Source organism: Podarcis liolepis, assembly GCF_965112155.1.
Source record: "Podarcis liolepis genome assembly, chromosome: 7".
In the NCBI taxonomy this organism is placed as follows: Eukaryota; Metazoa; Chordata; class Lepidosauria; order Squamata; family Lacertidae; genus Podarcis; species Podarcis liolepis.
This window is the reverse complement of record NC_139561.1, coordinates 45,236,991-45,249,697: the sequence shown is the minus strand read 5'-3', so window position 1 is coordinate 45,249,697 and position 12,707 is coordinate 45,236,991. Positions and strand designations below refer to the sequence as shown.

General features: G+C 44.2%; 1 protein-coding gene across 20 annotated transcripts in view; it reads left to right on the top strand.

Moving 5' to 3' along the window:
• ZFHX3 (zinc finger homeobox 3) overlaps positions 1-12,707 on the top strand; it is a 408,431-nt gene that overhangs the window by 335,816 nt on the left and 59,908 nt on the right. The gene's annotated exons all lie outside the window — the stretch shown is intronic.

The window sequence follows — 12,707 nt, the reverse complement described above, 5'->3', positions numbered from 1 at the left end:
GATCCAGGGGAAGGCGATGCAACGCTGCCCTTCTTGGCTCTGGTGGAGGTAGGGTCACATTGGTGGTGAGGGCTGGGCTGGCGCAGCAGACTCTGTTCACACTCTGCGTCCAACTGTTCCTGGTGCACATGCGCATGCGCACACCCCTGGGGCTGGCAAAACACGCTACACCACTGGAGGCAATGTATTGGCCCCATACCCAGCCCCCATCTAACGTGGTAGAGAAGACTGAACTCCTTGTAGTATGTTTTGTGCAGGGGCATTAATGATAGGAGGGTGGGTTAGGTTAATGCTATAGAAGTGTGGAAGAAGCCCCTTCCAATTCAAACTGGCCTATCCTCCAATTTGTTTGTTGGTGCATTTGTTTTCTAAAATAAAATAAAGTTTTCAAATCAGATTTGCTTAGGTTCAATGCGAACCTAAGAGAGAGAGAGAGTGGCAGAAAACAGATCCAGTGTGCAGCAGCCGTGAAAAGTGCAAATGCCATGTGATTACTGTGTATAGATAGTACTGGTTGCCTAACCTCAAGGAGGATATTGTTGACTAGAAAGAGAGAAGGCCAACTAGAATGCTCCTCATACAGGAAGAAGGGTTGCAGTGTTTGGAGTTTTTTAGTTTAGAACAAAAGGATGAGTAGAGAAATGTATAAAATTATGCATGAAGTAGAGAAAGTAATGAGAGATATATTTTTCTATCTTTTTCATACTGCTTGGATTCATAGCCATCTAATGAAGCAGAAATGTTAGAAGATTCAAGACGGACAAAAGAAAGTACCTCTTTACACAGTTCAAAGTTAAACTATGGTATTTGCTCCCACAAGAGGCAGTGATAGCCACCAACTTGGACAGCTTTAAAAGAAGATTAGACAAATTCATGTTGGATAAGACTATTGATGGTTATTAGTTATAATGCCTATGTTCTACCTTCACTGTTGGAGGCTTTGTGCTTCTGAATACCAGTTGTTGGAAGCTGCGGGAGGGGAGCGTGCTCTTGTGCTCAGATCCTGCTTGTGTTCTTCCCATTAGGGCATCTGGTTAGCCACTAGCTGGACTAGATGAGCCACTGGCCAGATCCAGCAGGGCTATTCTTTTGTTCCTATTTGTAAAGGGCTATCAGGTATATCATAGGAATTTTTCAAGAAGTTTTCTCCAGCATCTTGGCCGAAATTAAAAGTAAAGATACCCCTGACCGTTAGGTCCAGTCATGGATGACTCTGGGGTTGCAGCGCTCATCTCGCTTAACTGGCCTAGGGAGCCGGTGTTTGTCCGCAGACAGCTTCCTGGTCATGTGGCCAGCATGACTAAGCTGCTTCTGGTGAACCAGAGCAGCACACAGAAACACCATTTACCTTCCCGCCAGAGTTGTACCTATTTATCTACTTGCACTTGACGTGCTTTTGAACTGCTAGGTTGGCAGGAGCAGGGACCGAGCAATGGGAGCTCACCCCGTTGCGGGGATTCGAACCGCCGACCTTCTGATCAGCAAGCCCCAGGCCCTGTGGTTTAGACCACAGTGTCACCTGCATCCTGGCCCAAATTAAGGAGAATCAAATGTATCTTCCCTTTGCTCGACTTCTGAGGCCTCCTTTGCATTTGCCTTTGCCTTTGTAGGCTTCCCTACTCCCTGCCTTCTTTGGCTCAGTTAAGTGCCATTCTCCGGTGTCACAGAATGCTGCCTTATGCAGAAGGGCCTGTCCATTTCGTCCTAGCCAACCATAAATAGTCTCCCTGATTTCCTCCAAGGCTCTGCTAGGAGGGATGGCAGCAGTCCCTTCATTTGACAGCAAACAACAGCAAATTCATTGTGGTGAATATAATTATTTCAGCACCACTTCTAATCACAGCCTGAATCATAAGAATGCAAGAATAACCCTGCTGGGTCAGACCAAAGGCCCATCTAGTCTAGCATCCTGTTCTCACAGTGGCCACCCTATGGGAAGCTCACAAAGATGAGATGAGCACAGCAGCACTCTCCCCACTTGTGATTCCCAGCCACTGGTATTCAGGGGATTTCTGCCTCTGACAGTGGAGGAAGAACTAGTAGCCATCATGACTAGTAGCCCTTAACAGCTTTCTCAGTGAATTTATCTAAACCCCTTCTAACGTCATCCCAAGTTGGTGACAATCACAATCTATTGTGTGAGTGAGTTCCATAGTTCAAGTACGTGTTATGTGCTTTGTATTGTCTGTCCTGAATCTTCCAGCCTCATTGGATGGTCCAAGGTTTTAGTATTCTGGAGAAACACCTCTCTATCTTATTTCTCCACACCATGTATAGTTTTGTACACCTTTGTCATGTCCTCCCTTAATTGTTTTTTTTATATAAAAAACTAAAAAAAGTTCAAATATTGTAATCTTTCCTTGTAGAAGAGGCGCTGCAACCCCTTGGTCATTTTGTTGCCCTTTTCTAAACCCTTTCCAGCTCTGCAAAATCCATTTCAAGGTGAAGCATCCAGAACTGCACACAGCGCAGTCACACTATAAATTTGTATAAAGGTATTACGATATTATCAGTTTTGTTGCCACTTTCCTAATTATCCTAATTCCTAATTATCCCTAACATGGAATTTACCTTTCATAACTGTCACACACAGGGTTGACATCATAGAACCTCATCAGTCACTGCCAGTTGAGGCTTAATCAGTGCATATGTAAAGTTACATATTTTTTTTGCTCCATTGACTATCACTTTACCCTTTCTTATGTTGGATCTTATTTTCTATTTAAATGCCATTCACCCAGTTTGGAGAGTTCATTTTGGAACTCCTAGCAATCCCTTTCTGTTCAAGTTTGTTAGGTCCACATACTGGTTGTCATGCACCGCCTCACTGCTTTCCCTGAACTCCAGGCCATTTATGAACAAGTTAAAAAGCACAGTTCCTGATACTGATCTTTGGGGGCAGGGCACTTCTGTTTCCTATTCTTTAACCAATTTCTGGTCCGTAAGAGAATCTGACTGCTAAGATAACTCGGGAGTCTTTGGTGAGGTACTTTATCAACAGCTTTTTGAAAGTTTAAGTACACAATGGTCATATTGACACTACACATTTAAAGCACACATGGCTTTCCCCAAAGAATCCTAGGGACTGTAATTTGCTAAGGGTGCTGTGCATTGGGGCTCTGTGAGAGGTAGACTACAGTTCCCAGCATTTTTTGGGGGAAGCCATGTGTGCTTTAAATGCATGGATATGACCAAATGACCAAAATTAATTGGATCATCTCTGTCTATATGCTTGTTTACACTCAAATAACTCTAAGGGGTTGTGAGACAGAAATTAGGCTTCCAGAAGCCATGCTGGTTCTGCTTTGGCAAGGCTTGTTCTTCCATATGCTTCGTAATTCTATCTTTAGCAATGATTTCCACCAGTTTTCCTGGAGCAGGCATTAAGCTAACTGACTTGTATTTTCTCAGATCTCCACTTGATCCCTTCTAAAAAAATTGGTGTAACGTTGGCCACTTTCCTCAGGCTTGGAGGCTAACCGTACGGACATAGGAAGCTGCCTTGTCTTTTCTAACTGGCAATGACTCTCCAGGGTTTCAGGCAAAAACTTTTCCCAGCCCTATCTGGAATTGAACCTGGGACCTTCTGTATGCAAGGCAGTTGCTCTAAGCAACAGTCCTTACCCTTCAAGTTACATGGTTCTAACAAAATTAGCAATTTAACATTCAAGTGTTTTTAAAAATTGCCTGGTGCATCCAAACCCTGTGATTTGTCCCTTTTTAATTTGTCAATAAGACCTAGAACCTTGTGACTTATTACCACTGTTCACCTTTGTTCCTCAGACCCCCTTCCTGAGAGTTAGTTCAGGCACCAAGGATGTGACTTACATCTTCCACTGTCAAGACAGATCAAAGAATTCACCTTCTCTGAAATCTCCTTTTCCATCTTTAGCACACCTTTGGCTTCCTTGTTGTCCAAAGGTCCAACTACCTTGTTAGCCTGTCTCCTCTCTTAATGTATTTTAAAAGTTTTTATGTAGCTGGTCTTTGCTGAAAACATAATGTGCTCCTCAAATTCTTTCTTTTCTTTCTTTTTTGCATCACTTAATGTCTGTTTGAATATCTTTTGCCAAAGTTTGTGATTCTTTGGGCAAGACTTCTATTTTCTGAAGAAAGCCTTCTTGCCTCCTAATAATTTATTGATTTTCCTGGTTAACCACACTGGCATCCTCTTAGCCCTGACTCCCAGTATACATTCTAGCTAACTTCTGTTAGAGTAGAGTGTGTTGGTACAATCCCCAAGCATTCTAGAAACATTGGACCCTCTTTACTTTCCTTTTCAACTTCCTTTTTATCAGTTCCCTCATTTTTGGGTAGCTTCCTCTATTGAAGTCAAATGTCACCACTTACATCTCACACCAGGTTCTAGGTGCTGAGGTTTTGGCAGAAGAAGAACTTCATTTGTCCTCATGTGTTTGTGATTTGGGAGGCAAGAGAGGCAGCTGTGCCCAGTGGGTAGAGGAGGTGATGATGAAGGATATGAAGAGCTTAATCATTTTCATTTTCTGTTTTGCTCAAGGAAACACTTTCTCATGCCCCTTGAGGGTGTAGTATAAACTTATACACACACACCAAGCACTGGGTTAATGAAAGTCTCTAGCAGGAGCGCCTGGCAGGAAGGAAGTGGTTAGCAGGATTGTGGCAGGCAGAGTGAAGGCATGCTGCAGTTGCTCTGAAACGTGGCAGGAATCTCATAAACCTCCAGCTTGCTCCACCAGACACTTGTCATCAGCCGCTGATGGCTTTCATTAAGCAGCAAGAGAGGAAGCTCCAGCTGCTGACTTGTTCCAGAATGTTTTCCTTGTTCAGCTGCATCCTAAGCCCACAAGGAGCAGCCAGCTGCCAGATTGCTGAGCTGGGAAGCTTGGCAGTGATTTGGGGTCCCTCTGCTGGCTGCTTCTCATCATTAAAGGCATCCCTCCTCCTCCTCCTCCTCCTGCTGCTGCTGCTGCACAGGCCTGGTTCTTTTCACGTGTTGTGCTTAGCAGCCAGCCACAACATAGGTTAGACTTGGCCTGGCTGGGTCTCTGATGCTATCTTGCCCTTTTGTGCAGAGGCAAAACCTCTGAAAGCTCTCCTGTCCCTGTTGGATGACTCGCCAAAGGAACGCAGGCCCATATACATCTTCCCAACCTGCAGCAGAAACTGCAGGGCACAGAGGGCAGCACCCCACATGGTGGTCACAGGGTTTGAAAGCCTTGGTTGATAGACAGTGTTCAAATACAGAATCAGTTCCCCCTACTGCTTTGTAATTTGCTCAGACCTTTGGGAGATCGGATTCAGTATGTGGAGAGGTTGTCGCTCAGTAATAGACTCTGCTTGGCACATAGAAGGTTCCAGGTCCAACCCTTTAATAAAAGGACCTTGTAGCAGGTGGCTGAAAAGACCTTCACTGCATTAGACACAGGAGAGCCACTGCCAGACAGATGAAAAAATAGTCTAAGTTGGAATAAGGCAGTTAGGAAGCTACCTTATACTGAGTCAGCCCACTGGTCCATTTAGCTCAGTATTGTCTCCACTGAGGGCAGCAGCTGTCCAGGATTTCAGGTAGGAGCCTCTGCCAGCCCTACCTGGAGAGCCAGGGATTGACCTTGGGAACATCTATATGCAAGGCAGATGCTGCACCACTGAGCACAGGCCCTTCCCAATAGTTTCCCATGTTAAATAGGTTCCTTCTGTGCTCCTTCTGTGGTCTGCTACCAGTCAGGAAGCAATTCATGCATCACCTGTTCTCAAGTTTGGGGCTGGAGGCATGTGTGCCTGGTGGTGGTGGGGCATCAGGCTTTGATGTGTTCTTTCTGTCTCCTGTATTTGAGATTTCTTTTTCAGCAAGTGTTTCTGGCATGTGGCATGGTTACACTTTCAGCTTGCAAATCCTTTTGAAGTGAGTCTCCTTGCAGTCCAGTGACATCTGAAAACATTTTTAGCCACTTGTAGTTCCAGGCTGTTGCATGCTGGCCTTATCATGCTGGCTAATGAGTAGCTCACTAGATACACCAGGCCAAACTTCCAGAAGCCAATAAATTAAAAGATTGGTTAGCTTTGCCTTCTGGTGCCTGACTGAATACAACACCCATACCTGTTTCTTCTGTAGCTGAAAGCTCCAGCCCATGAGTGTCCTGAACATACTCTTCTAGCACATTAGCATATTCACATGAAACATGTATGATTGACCTCTGGGCTCTCTAGGTAAAAGCTGATATCTTTCTAGGCACTACCACCCTGCCCTAGACCAAACCAAGAAGATTCTCCCTAATTTCTTGTCATCCTCCTCCTTCATCTTTTGGCTTGTAGCTGGGCTGGGTTTGTCCTCTGCCCTCCACTGCTTGCTTTGCTGCTGCCTTTGTGGCAGGACAATAGCATTAATTCCAGCCTTTGCAGGCAGGCAGTGCCTGTCTGTTCCACTTGACTAGTACAGCTGCCTCTGCTTTCCAGGCCACCTCCCAGGGGCCCTTCCTCCTTCCTTCATTCCTGGTGTAAGGATTCTGGGGAAGGGGAAAGGTGACTGTTTGAATTCCAGGATTGGGGGGAGAGAGAGAGAGAGAGAGGAGAGAAGATATAGGCATATTCGTAGCTTATAAAATCAAATCAACCATGCTAGTTTGGCTGCTCTAGTAGTTCTCTGAAACCTGGTGTAGGGAGGGTGCCCTTCGCACAGGTACAAATAAGTCATTTTAGACCCTAAACATTTAATGGCCTTATAATGGGAGGGTGTGTGTGTTCGCATTCTGTCCTTGGCCCATTGTAGTTATAAATGACTTGGATGAAGGTATTGAGGGAATGCTAATCAAATTTGCAGATAGCACTACCTGAGAGGAGTAACCAATGCCACAGAAGACAGAATCAGGATTCAAGTTGTCCTTAACAGATTGGAGAAGGGGGCCAACACTAACACCATTAATTTCAATTGGGACAAATATCAGGTTCTACACTTACTCAGGGAAGACTAGCTGGCTTGCCAGGAATACATTTGAAAAGGATCTAGGGGTTTTAGTAGACCACAAGCTTAACATGAGTCAACAGTGTGATGCAGCAGCGAAAAAAGACTAATGCTATTTCAGACTGCATCAACAGAAGTCTAGTGTCCAGATCAAGGGAAGTCATAGTACCTCTCTATTCTGCCTTGGTCAGAACACACCAATTTGTCCAATTCTGGGCAAACCACAATTTAAGAAGGATATTGACAAGCTGGAACGTGTGCAGAGGAGGGCAGCCAAGATGATCAGGTGTCTGGAAACTAAGCCTTATGAGGAACAGTTGAGGGAGCTGGGTATGTTTCGCTTGTAAAAGAGGAGACTGAGAGCAGATATGATAACCATCTTCCAATATCTAAAGGGTTGTCATATGGAAGATGGAGTTAGCGTGTTTCCTTCTGCTCTGGATGATAGGAATTGTACCAATGGCTTCAGGTCATAAGAAAGGAGATTCTGACTAAACATCAGGAAGTCCTTTCTGACAGTAAGAGCTGTTCAACAGTGGAACAGACTCCTTTGAAAGGTGGTGGACTTTTCTTCATTGGAGGTTTTAAGCAGAGTTTGGGTGGCCATCTGTCAGGGATTCCTGCATTGCAGGGGGTTGGACTTGATGACCCTCAGGGTTCCTTCCAACTCTATGATTCTGTGAGGTGGCTATGTGTATACTTTCATTTGTAAATCAGAACATTACGACTACTACTATATTCCTCTGATGTGAGAGAAAAACTAAAACTAAAAGGTTTTCCAAGCCTGATTTTTTTTCTTAAAAAAATTATCTGTCCATGTTCAGTTTTGTATTTTAAACTCACTAAATAGTACCATCATGACTGTAGGAATATATTGGAATTTCCTTTTGCTGCCCTGATGCCAAGTACATTTACTTGGAAATCAGCACCATACTGTGGTAGAAAAGGATAATATATTTTAAAGTAAAAATCACCAGATGAGCCCTCCAACTATGTACATGCCCAGCCAGTGGCTGACTATAAAATGATTTAAAAAGAAAGAAAGCAAAAGACCGAAATGGTGCTGCGGTGACCCTTGTCACCAACCACAGTAGGGCCCTATTAAGCACTTGCTTGGCCTGGTGCTGCTGATACTGGACTTCGTTGTTGTTGTGCAACTGGCTTCCTCAACTACGGGGCCCTAGACTTCAGCTCCAAAGTCCAGCCCTAGCTGCAGCACGACTTGGATGTTGTCTAGGAGATCCTTGCCATGAAAGTTGATGTGGAAAGTGCTGCACTCTCACAGACGCTGTGGACTCTCTCTTGGGTCACAGAGCAAACCCTCTGTATTGAGGGTACACAAGGGTTAAGTGTTTTCTGGGTCCTACTCTCTAAAATATTTCAGTTGAAATTATTTTAACAATTGGGGAAATGTTTGAGATTCGTGCAGCATGTAAAAATTACAGAATGTGCATTTTTAGCTTGCTTACTGAATAGACATCAGTCATGCTAAATCAGATCCCAATTGATTTATGATATTGCAATATTTTCAACTAAAATGTCCAGTTACAATTTTTCTGAAAAAGTGACATCACTGTATAAGCAACATGTTTCTGTTCTACCGTTTTTAAAATGCTAAAAATGTATTCATGTGACTCCTTTTCATCATAATAGAAATAGAAATGTGTTGTTGCTGCTTGTGTTGTTCCAGGGCTGCAACAATAACAAAATCTGACTGTAATTTGCTTTAATTATCAGATTAATGGGGTGGGTTCTTTAAAAAAAATGGTGCCAAAGGCCAGAGTAAAGAACATACATTGGAAGCTGTAGAATACAGGAGTACAAGACACACTGCTGTGGGCTCCTAGGCTGCCATCCCCTGCACTTCAGGACATATCCTCTGCCCAACCCAAGAAAGTCTGTAGGGAGAGGGGGAGTCTTTCAGATATTTTGGGCCTAAGTTGTTTAAGCCATTGAACCACCAATGTGAGCACCTTGATTTGGGCCTGGATGGGAAAATCCATACAAGCTGTTTTAAAACTGGTTATATGAGCTGTAAATGGAACCTTGTCTGGTAACTTGCCCACTGCAAGTTGGACCAGTTGGAGTTTCCTGAGTTTTCTCCAAGGTCAGCCCACGTAGAACACATTGCAACAATCCAATCTGGAGCACATGTTGTAGCTTTCTATCAGATCTAACCATCTCATATTTACCTTTTCACAAGACGTGTAACTGCTTCTATTTGGGTTTTCCTCTGTTTTTGTTTTGTTAGCAAAGCTTGGCTGTGAACTTCTTGGGCTGTGTAAATGCCATTTCTGCCAATGATTTAAGAGCAGGTTAAAATGTTAGTTGTCCAATTTGTGCAAGGCAATGCTTTTCCTCAAGTTTATGTTTGGGAAGATGGCTGTGCAGAGAAACCCAAAGTGGTTTTAGATACCTGCCAAAGAAGAGAGCTCCTCCTGTTTCTGCTCAGAGGCTGCCTCAGGCCAGGTGACAAGAGCAATTTTATTTTTTGAAACCTTGGCTTCGATGCCAGCTCAGGGCTGCAGGTGTGTGAGGTGGGGAACGCCAAATCTGTGGCTCTAGCCAGCAACAAAAGTGGAGTTGTCATCCTTCACAAGCCGTGGCTTGTTGGCCAGACAGATGGAGCCTAGTTGCTTCTCCCAGTATGTCCACTTTGGCCAATGGAAAAAAGCTTCCTGGAATATGGCAGGGCCCTTCCCAGACCAATTGATGGCTGTGCACGTACACGGCAGCTCCCTCCACCCAGCCTGTGCAAATTGGCAAGTTCTAATCTGGTCATCCTTGGTGTTCTGCTAACAGGCTTCTGCCTCTGAGGGGTAATCATGCAGGCATAAATTCAGAAAGTTGCAAAGCTCTGAGCAGTCTTGTGAGCATTAAAAGTGTCCTCTTTGCCAGAAAGGTCGTTCATAACTTGGCTGCACTGCTGATGTACAGTCAGTGATATTGATTGATTAATGTATAAAAAGCACCAAATGCATTTGCTTCTATGAAAGAGAATAAAGTGCAGGCGAGTCTCTCTTTATTTTCACCTCATCCTTTTGTTTGAAGGACATTCCTCCCCCTTTTTTTGTTTTGCTGGCTTCGTTTAAGGGGGATACAAAAAGCCAGTTTCTGCCAAGTAATGTGTTCACAAAAGGAACATTGATTCACATCAGTGTCGCTTGAGTTACCCTTGCAAAGAAATGGTTCTTACATTAACCCTTCTGTTCATCAAAGATGAACTAAGACTCAGAATTAGCTCTGCCTCTCTCATCATAGAACTGGTTGCAAAAGAAGTATTGCCTCTGCTACTAATTGCTGCAAAAGGGATCTTCGCCCACTGCACCCAGACTCGAAGATGGCTGCTTTTGCCCCAGCTCATGGCAATTTTTTGCTTTGTGGTTGCTTTGCTTTCCTCACCCTGCAGAGTCTGCTGCTTCTATGTCTACTCAATTGATCCTTCTTGGAAGGGGGGTTGACCCCAGTCTTGTTTTCCAATGGATGGTGGCTTTACTATTCAAAAACAGATTACTCCTGATTGGCTGGTTTTGTTTCATCATGTCAAGCTGTTTCCCAATTCTTTGAAGTGGGACATGAATAGGAAGCAGAGAGAGGGCAAGGAGTGCTTAGTGGAGTCACTGCAGACCTTCAGTCAGCCAAGGCTCCAAGCCCCCATATATGCCTAGTATGTGTTTGTTCATGTATGTTTCTCCCAATGTGTGTGTGCACACACATGCATGTGCCTGCATCTCTTGCAGTGTCCAGTGTGGCTGAAGTATAGCTATCCTTACTGTACATCTCCTGCCTTGGACTCCTTTTGCAGGAGGGAGCAGCGTGGATTTTCCCACATGACCATTAGTGCAGCACCCCGTTAGAAGTATGTAGTGCCAAGAGCAATTGGGCACCTTTTCAGTGAATCCTTCTGGGTGGGGTCTGGCATTACATGAAACTGAATATGAGCTGGGGGGCGGGGGCTGTTTCCGATTCTGTACTCAGCAGAGCAAAACCCTGCAACCAATTTGTTTCCTTGAGGGCTAAAATATAAGACGCCCACTCCCCCCACCCACCCCCTGTCTTCAGGAGGAGCTTGATTTTTCTACAGCTGCTAGGAATGGCCAAAAGAGGCAAACAATGAGTTTGAAAATCTGAGGATGATGGGGGTTGGATGCTTTGCAGTCAGCCTGCTGAGTGTGAATCCATTTTCTCGCCTCCCTCTCTGCAGAATAAATTAGAATTTGCCTGATCTAATAAAATGGCTCCATCTCTCTGCCATCTTTCCCTCCCAGCCTCCGCTGCTCAGCCATAGTGCAGGCTGTTTGCCTCTTGTTTCCCTCTTACTTGAGCCTGCTGGCTTGGAATGGAGCTCATGAGCATGTACTACAGATTGGGGGGTATGGCTGGGCAGGACATTTGTTACAGCAGCCTCTCTCTTTGTTTATTGTCAGGCCTGTTAGGTGTTTAATGGAGGTGGCTGCCAGGCTGCCAGAAGAAGCCCTTTTCTGTGGCGTGTGGGGAAATAGCAAAATAATAGTTGTGGATAACAACTGAGGATGGGCAGGAGTGAAAAGTGGCAGTCAAACTGACACAACAGCCCTGCACCCCTGCTCCTTATCCCATCACATCTCACACTTCATGCCTTTGCTACAGGCTACGGATGGGCTTGTTGCCACTTGACCCTCTTTTCCCTTTGGATTTTGATTTCCTAAATTATTTGTTTCCCCCTGATTTTGCAGTGTGTTTTAGGATTGCTTGCTGCTGAGAAGGATCCTACTAAGTGTTAAAGACCTGTTTTAAAAATAGACCAAACATTATCTTTGAGACTTGAGCAGGCTGTCCTCAAGGTAGCTTTCATTTTTTGAACTTTTTGATATTTTTCTTTAAATTTGGTACTAAGCAGCTATTTTGACTCCTCTGTGCTAATCTCTGGCTGGCAGTGCACATAGCCTAGCCTGGGGCAAACCTTTCTCCATACGCCACCAACTAGATCACTAAAGCAGTTACTGATGGTGTTCAATGCCAAAGGTATGCAAATTTCGAACACTGCAGAGAATATATAACTAACAGATTCCTGGTACGTACGTGTGTGTGTGTGTAAGTAAGTAAGTAAGTAAGTAAGTAAGTGTAATCATCTGACAAAAATGTGTCAGTTGCACAGGTAGAGGCCTGGTTTGCACATATGTTAAGGCAAATTGTAGCTAAGTGTAAACAAGCATGTGGGTGCTTGGAGGAATCTTGTGGCTACTTCACTTTCCCCCCAGTCTTTCTGTTGCTGTACTACTTAGAGCCAAGCAATGGTTTGGCTTAGCATTATTCTTTTGGAAGCCGCCCAGAGTGGCTGGGGAAACCCAGCCAGATGGGCGGGGTATAAATAATAAATTATTATTATTATTATTATTATTATTATTATTATTATTATTATTATTATTACAGCCAATTCCAAGCTCCTGATTTGCTTCACTACACAACCGTGAGCTGTAGCCAAGGTTTGTTCTTGGCTTACTGCTTTCAGTTTGGTTTGGAGAGACAACCTGTGAGCCCAGGCTCAGACATAACAGTAAGCCAAACTAAGGCTTGCTTCCAGGTAGTACAGTGGCAGCAGGACCAGGGAAGTAGCTGTGATTTTTCTTCTGAGTACACTCACTTGTTCACACTTAACCATGGTTTGGCTTGGTATTACATATGAACTGGGTCACATTTTAATGTTTAGCGTTGGATTGCATATTTAAGCCAATAAAAAAATTAGGCTTTCTGTCCAAAATAAATCATTCAAACCAGTAACAAATCT